We start from the raw sequence: 8,101 nt of genomic DNA on the forward strand, positions 1-8,101 counted from the left end.
TCCAGCAACACTTGGGAATTCAAGATGAGATTTGGGTGGGGACACAGCCAAACCGTATCAATCACTAACCACATTTGGGGGATGGGGGTGTGAAACAGGCTTGGAGGCTCGTCAGCTAGATTCAGATTCAATGGTCCAGAAAGGGGCCCAGGAATTTGCTGTCTAAACAATCAATGTAACTGGTTCTGAAGCTGAGCACTGATGCTGGAGGAAGTCGAGGGGCCGGCTTCATCGCCATTTTTGCCAGCTGCTTTCCCCACCACAGAATTGCGGAGCAGAGGATAATGAGCCCAGAGCTAGCAGCACCCAATCACTGAGCTCCGCTACCAGGGGCTCTGGGATCTGTGGTTTCATTTAAGCTCCACAGCAAGTCCCAGAGGCAGGGGTCATTGCCCCGCCTTTTTTTTTGTTTTTTGTTTTTTTTTTGATACGGAGTCTCGCTCTGTCGCCCAGGCTGGAGTGCAGTGGCACAATCTTGGCTCACTGCAACCTCCACCTCCCAGGTTCAAGTGATTCTTCTGCCTCAGCCTCCGGAGTAGCTAGGATTACAGGCACCCAACACCACGCCCAGCTAATTTTTTTGTATTTCTAGTAGAGACAGGGTTTCACCATGTTGGTCAGGCTGGTCTTGAACTCCTGATCTCAAGCAACCCACCCACCTCAGCCTCCCAAAGTGCTAGGATTACAAGCATGAGCCACTGGGCCCAACCCACTGCCCCATTTTATAGATAGGCAAGTTCTGTGCTCTTTGGACTCCTCTGCTGCCCCTCTAGCTCTAAAACTGTGATTCCATGTGGGGAGGTCAAAACCCAGGCTTAAGGCCGGGCACAGTGGCTCACACCTGTAATCCCAGCACTTTGGGAGGCAAAGGTGGGTGGATCACCTGAGGTCAGGAGTTTGAGACCAGCCTGGCCAATATGGTGAAACCCCATCTCTACTAAAAATACAAAAATTAGCTGGGCGTGGTGGCAGGCACCTGTAATTCCAGCTACTTGGGAGGCTGAGGCAGGAGAATCTCTTGAGCCCAGGAGGCGGGGGTTGCAGTGAGCTGAGATCATGCCACTGCACTCCAGCCTGGGTGACAAAGCAAGACTCAGTCTCAAAACAAACAAACAAACAAAAACCCAGGCTTAAGCTTTCTGTCCATTGCCACGTGACCTTGGTAGGCTCCTCCCATCCTCCCACCCTGGCCTCCAGCTTCCCAAAGAGGATAACGAAGTCAGTCCCATTGTCTGGATGGGGGCGGGGAGGACTTCTCAGAGGCCAAGCCTGGGGCACTTTGCTTTGCTGGAAGTTGAGATGGATACACCTCGAATCATTTGTCCTCCAAACTCAACTTTCTTTTATTGCTTACACTGCAGAATCATCCAGTCTCAATTAAAAAAAGAGATCCCACATAGTCCAGCGGTTAAAAAAAAAAAATTTTTTTTAATAGGAAAAAAGACCTTCAGAGGCAATTGGTCACTGGGTTTAACTGGGAGGGATTGTTTCGTGCCTGTGAATGGGTTAATGTACCAGGGTGGGCATGAGGACTAATTATAAAACTAAAGGAAAATGCCAAAAGGCCATGTGAGTGACAGCTAGAATGAAGGCTGTTGCATCCGAGGGTTGAAGTATAGACCCAGGTCCCACTTTAGCATAACCACAGCTGCTATTAAGACCCTCAAACGCACCATCAGTGGTTCTGAATTTTGCATAATGATTGAACTCTGCCGTATCATCAGAGGGGAGGAGAACGGCGTGGAAACCAAAGGGCTGAAATTTCAGCCCCTGCCAAGCCTTCTGAGGCTCCATCACACTCCCAGAATAGTGCGGCTAGGTTCCTGGCAGCCTAGGGCTGAGTCAAGCCCCAAGCACTGCCGGGGACAGCTGGGGCTGGACACCGCCCAAAAGCCAGCTGGCTGGCCCTGCCCTGCCCTGCTGGAAGCGCCATCTCTGGTGAGTAGGGGCATGTCTGGCTCCCCTGCAGCTCTCCCACCATTACCTGGGGCCCCAGCTGGATCCAGCTGAGTCTGGGGTGGCCTCAAATCCCAGGTAAGAGGGTGGCATCAGTGAGTGGGTCTCCTGAAGTCTTTGGTGGCAGTGGCTTGAGAAGGTGTTAAAGGGCTGAATGGTCCTGCAGGCAGGCGAGGCTGCAGTGTGTGCCAGGCAGCTGTGACCTTAGGAGGCCAGTGGCCACCAGCAGAACAGGGATGGGAAATGAAGACGGGCGGGCAGGGAGACACAGTCCTGCCTCAGGCCAGGCAATTGCCCCGTGCAGCACGGTCTTGAGGCTGGCTTCTGAAGGTGAAGGGATTGTTGGGAGAAGGGAGGGTGGCCAAGCCCGTTTCTGGCTTGACAACAGTTAGGTGTTTTCCAGTGTCCTCCTTCATTCATTTGTTCCCTTGCAAGTATTAACTGAGGCAGGGCCCAAGGGTAACACAAAGATGGGTCAAGCACACATCTTCCCTTCCCAAGAGCTTATACCTTGGTTGGGGACATAAAGCATGACAGAAATAACCATCAATAAGGTAGAAAATATCAGGGCTATATAAGAGATAAGAGAAGTGTACTGGGGAGCACACGATAGAGAGGTGCAAGTCCAGTGGGCTAAAGGAAGATAGTTCTAATCCACAGCTAGCCACTGAGCCTCTATGAACCTGTCTTTAAATATATAAGATAGAGACAATAACATCTGCCTTATAGGGTTGTAAGCATCAAATATATATAAAAGGTGCTTGAAATTGTACAGCACTATACAGAGATAAGCTATTATGGCTATTGTATTATCCAACTAGCCAGCATCTCTCTGAACTTCTCCGCCTGGAATTCTGGGAGCCACAGGAAGCCCAGGATCTGAGTACTGTGTTCTCATCAGTAGCAAAGCAAAGCCTAGACCCTGAGCCCTCCTTTCCCCTTACAGAAGGCTAACAGCCCCTCTCAGCTCTTGGCCAATCAATCCAATCAACCCACAGATATGTGGTGCTCATTTTTTGGATGTATAAAGCACTATGCCAGGGAATTCATGGAGAGGCATGAAATCCAGAGTCCATTCCCTACAGACTATCATGAGCCAGGGAGGCAAGATCTCTGTTTATAAGATACACGGGACCCGGCACGGTGGCTCATGCCTGTAATTCCAGCACTTCGGGAGGCCAACGTGGGCAGATCACCAGAGGTGAGGAGTTCGAGACCAGCCTGGCCAACATAATGAAACCCTGTCTCTACTAAATATACAATAAATAAATAAATAAATAAATAAATAAATAAATAAATAAATAAATAAAAATTAGCTGGGTATGGTGGCAGGCGCCTGTAATCCCAGCAACTTGGGAGGCTGAGGCAGGAGAATCACCTGAACCCAGGAGGCAGAGATTGCAGTGAGCCAAGATCAAACCACGGTACTCTAGCCTGGGCAACAGAGTAAGACTCCATCTCAAAAAAAAAAAAAAAAAGGCAGAGCCATGTAAGAGTAGCAAACGCACGCCAGTGGTGGGATCCCAGGACAGCAGAGGGAGGAAGAGGACTACGGGGTGGCGGGCACCAGCAAAAACTTCTGGGAGGAGCCAAGGGCTTTAAAGGGGGATGGAATCAAGGGGCCCAGAGGAGGAGCCGGCATCCTGGATTGAGAATACGGGACATGTGAGCGAAGTCACAGGAAGGCAAGTGCGGGGGCGAGGCAGACTCGGAGCAGGCTTCTCAGGCTGGAGTGACAATTTCCCGTGGGGGAACAGGAAGGAGAGGAGGCTGGAGCCAAGGTTAGGGTACCTACAGGTTGCAGAGGCCTTTAGTGCCTGGCAAGGGAGCCTGGACTTTCACATAAAGGCACCAGGCGCCAGTGAAGGTGTTAGGAGTGAAAGGTGTTGGGGTGAAGTCAGTGAAGGTCCTGACCCGGATGGGGGTTTGCAGGGTGACTGGAGGAAGACTGCCACCAGAGGCCGTCAGTCTGGGGGCTGGCGTAGCCACTGCAGCAAGGTAGAAGGAATGCTTCCCCCTGAACCGCTCACGGATTGGGGTGAGATGCTTCCTGAAGGCAGGGGAACAAATTGCAGGGCTGGCTACATGTTTCTGTTTTGATTTTAATAGAGGCGGGCAGACTGAGTGGCCTGGATCCCTGGACCCTTGGCCTTGAGGTCTGGTTCTCAGGATTTGCTCAGTCTGAGAGTGGAGGCTGACCGGATCAAAGCAGCTCAGGAGACCCCGTTCTCTCCTTCCACAGGGAGTTGGTCAGTGGCTACTGAGCCCTGGGCAGGGAGGGGGATGAGGGAGGAGCAGATTTTGCAGCCATGGGGGAGGGTTCAGCATCAGGTGACATTCCGGTGGCCTCTGCCCAAGGCCTGCTTCCGGGTACACTTCCAGAGCGATCACCCATGGGCAGCCGGTTGTGGTGAATGACTGTTTCACTCGCCTGCTCCCTGGCCCTAGTTTTCTGCTTCTTAACGGGCCACGATGGGACCAGAGTCCTTTCAAAAAACTGGGCAGTTCCCGCTGCTCCACACAGAAAGTCCTATGAGCCTATGAGAAAAAGGGATTTGGCCAGACACGGCAGTCAGGGCAGTAACCAGTTAATATGAGCCTGGGAGCAAGGAGAGGTGAAATGCTAACTGTTTACCAGCGGCCGGCTGTGGGTTGCAGGGCACCCAGCCACCTAGCACAGGATTCCAGGCCCCAACTTGTCAGGAAGCAGGAGCCCCACCCTCAGCTCTGTGAGGGACTATTCCTCCCCCACTGGGGCCTGGCTGTAAGACCTGGGGCCCTCCACTCCGCAGGCAGAGGGAGCAGGCCTTCTACTCTGTGGAGGAGGAAATGGTTCCTATTGGAGATTCTGCAGGCTGAGGCTGCAATCCAGAATTCCTGCTGCCCAGGCAAACTGGGAAGTCCCTCGAAACAACACAACTGACCTTTGGCTCTCTCTGGGTAGGCCTCTCCATGCCCCAAGCCGGGGTGCCAGAGCCTCCTGCCCTCACCTCTGATGCAGGGCATTGCAGCCCCAGGGGAGGCGACTTCTCCAGCAGGCACTGGGGCTTGCCTGCTTCCCAGAAAGTGGGGTACGGGAGGCAGGGTAGGGGTGGTGCTGTCTGCAAGGCTGCTGGTGTGAGGGGAAGATCAGCCATGGCCAGCCACAGAATAACGGATATTCCACAAGCATTTACTGAAAACGTTTACCCACACCCGTCTGAGTGCCAGATGCCAGGGAAAACAAGATGAGTGAGACGTGTCCCTGGCTCTCTAGAAGGGCACAGTGTAATTGGAGAAAAAAACAATTTAGAAGGCTAATTATGATACACTAGGATAAATGATAAATAAATGAATGCGTAACAGGCTGTGGGTAAAAAGGGCAACTCACAATGGGTCTTTTGTGGGAAGGTGTGGATTGTTTTGCAAAGGAAGGAACACTGGAGCTGAGCTTTGGGGCAGGGGAGATTTTTAAAAACTTTTTATTCACACAGAAAAAGGAGGGTGAGAGGCATAAAATGTTTGAGGTGGAAGGAACATCACAGGTGAAGCCTCAGAGCATGGCATGGCAAAGCTATTCCAATCACGGTGAAACAGAACTGAAAGAATGCCAGTTTCTGCAAGAGATGGGGTTAAAAACCATTAGGCTAGGTGCCTGTAATCCCAGCACTTTGAGAGGTGAGGGAGGGAGGATTGCTTGAGCCCAGGAGTTCCAGACCAGCCTGGGCAACATAGCGAGACCCCATCTCTACAAAAAATACAAAATTTAGCCATGCATGACGATGCACTCCTATAGTCGCAGGTACTCGAGAGGCTGAGGCAGGAGGGTTACTTGGGCCTGGGAAGTTGAGGCTGCCCTGAGCCGAGATCACACCACTGCACTCCAGCCGGGGTGACAGAGTGAGATCCTGTTTCAAAAATAATTCAAAAATAATTAATATAATAATAATTAATAATAATTCAAAAATAATTAATTTAAATTTAAATTATAAATTTAAAATAAATAATTAATTAAGTAATTTAAATTTAAATTATAAATTTAAAATAAATAATTAATTAATTTAAATTTAAATTATAAATTAAATTAAATTATATTATAAATAAAAACTGGTAGACCTGTCAAGGCTTAGAGGGAATGACAATCACACCAGGAAAGCGGAGGCTGATCGCCGGCTCCCTGTGCGCACCAGGCTTGCGTGAGGAACATTCCAGACACAGCTTCATTCTGGGGGTGATATCATCCAGTTTTACAGTTGAGGAAAGCAGGGCTCAGAGAGATAAGACCACTCACCCAAGTCACACAGCCGGCAGGTGGCACAGGTGTTCTCACCCGTGGGCCTTGTCAAGACCTCAGACATCTCTGAAGGAAGCTTTCCAATGAACAAAGGTGGTTTCTTACTCTGCCAGTAGGAACCCAACTCAGGTGGGGGTGGAGGTAGCTGGGTGGTAGACACAGACATGCTTCTCCGCAATCCAGAATCTTTTTCTTCCTTTTTATTTCATATATTAAAAAAAAAAAATTAAATAGGCTGAGCACAGTGGCTCATACCTGTAATCCCAGCACTTTGGGAGGCTGAGGCAGAAAGATGCTTGAGCTCAAGAGTTCGAGACCAGCCTGAGCAACACAGTGAGACCCCATATCATTTTCTTTTTTGTTTGTTTGTTTCAATAGAGATGAAGTCTTTGTTGCCCAGGCTGGTCTCCAACTCCTGGGCTCAAGCGATCCTCCCACCTAGGACTCCCAAAATGCGGGGTTTACAGGCGTGAGTCACTGTGCTGGGCCCTGAGATCCTTTGAACAGTAGCACTCTTTGAACACTTCTCGGAGTATAGTTTTTTGGTGAAAACGGAGTTCGCAATGGGTTCTACACCTACTGGAGTATTAAATTAAGGTGAGGGACATTTGGGGGCACAGAGGACCCTGTGGCTGGAGTTTTTCGGAAAGCAAAGCCACCTCCCACGAAACTTTCCTTCTAGCATCACAGGCTCGCTGTGTCCAGCAGCCTCCACCAGGGTCTGACTCATGGTGGAGGGGTCTCATGCCTTCTCCAACTCTTGCCTCCCCACTCTGGACCAGCACAGGCCCTTGGAATTAGAGCAGCGGCCAACAGGGACCCTGAAGGCTGAAGCCCATGTCATCCACCCCAAAGGACTTGCTTTGTCCTTTAAAGGCAGATCCTGCCCCAGAAGTGAGATGGAGTGAACACAAAAAGAGCAAATAGCTCTCAGGAAACCTCCCTACATCTCCACTGCCATCTACCATGCAGGGCTGGAGGTAGACAGGGCTCCGCTGCTGGGGTGCCCAGGCCTCACATGACCCAGTCTTTTCCCTGCCTGGGTGGGGAGGGAGGGGCCAAGAGTTGCCTTTTTGGAGAATCCAGGTAGGGAAAAGAGATTCCCGAAGCTTGAAAATAAATTGAAACACACCTGCCAGATGCACAATTCATCTTTGGCTTCTTAAGGTCACAAGCAGTCTCAGAGACTATTTCCATTCCACCTTCCTCTAGCTCTTATCTGGTTTTTCACATATGCTAATGAGCAGCCCCTCCCAGCACACTGTGTTCAGGACTAGTCGCCTGCTTCATGAGAACTAGTCCCACTCCAGCCAGAGTCACGAATGCCCCTCGCTTAGGTCTGACCCGCCGTTTGCCTTTCTAACGTGGGCACCCAACAGCTTGGACCGTACAAGCGTTTGTCTCCCTGGCATGGGGGCCTCTGAATCTTAGGGTGGGGGTTGGAGCTACGGGAGGGAGCCCAAGAGTGAGGAACAAATCAGCAGCAGCACTGCGCCCCTCTTCTTGAAGAGACTTGAAACAATTCAGTCTCCGCCACCCCAGACCAGCCCGTGAAGGCAAGGCCAGGAAGGGATACAGGGTTCTAGAGAACCAGGGCCTCACTGCCAGCTCCAGCCGCTAAGCAAACATTCCCTCCTGGAGTCAGAGAAGCCAGTGTGCGAGGGGAGGAACCAGCCTGAGGTTTATCGCTCCAGCAACTCCGGGTGATTCATAGAGTTTAGACTCCCAGTTGTCTTAACCGGGGCAGGCACGCAAACAAGCAGCCCGGGAGATATCCACCCTTTTCCCTGCCCCCGCTCCTCCACCTTGCTACCCCCCAGCCCCTGACCAGCTACCTCCCCTCCCCCTCGCAGGCGCTCGGGGTTGAGCAAA

Source organism: Piliocolobus tephrosceles, chromosome 16 (assembly GCF_002776525.5).
Source record: "Piliocolobus tephrosceles isolate RC106 chromosome 16, ASM277652v3, whole genome shotgun sequence".
Taxonomy (NCBI): domain Eukaryota; kingdom Metazoa; phylum Chordata; class Mammalia; order Primates; family Cercopithecidae; genus Piliocolobus; species Piliocolobus tephrosceles.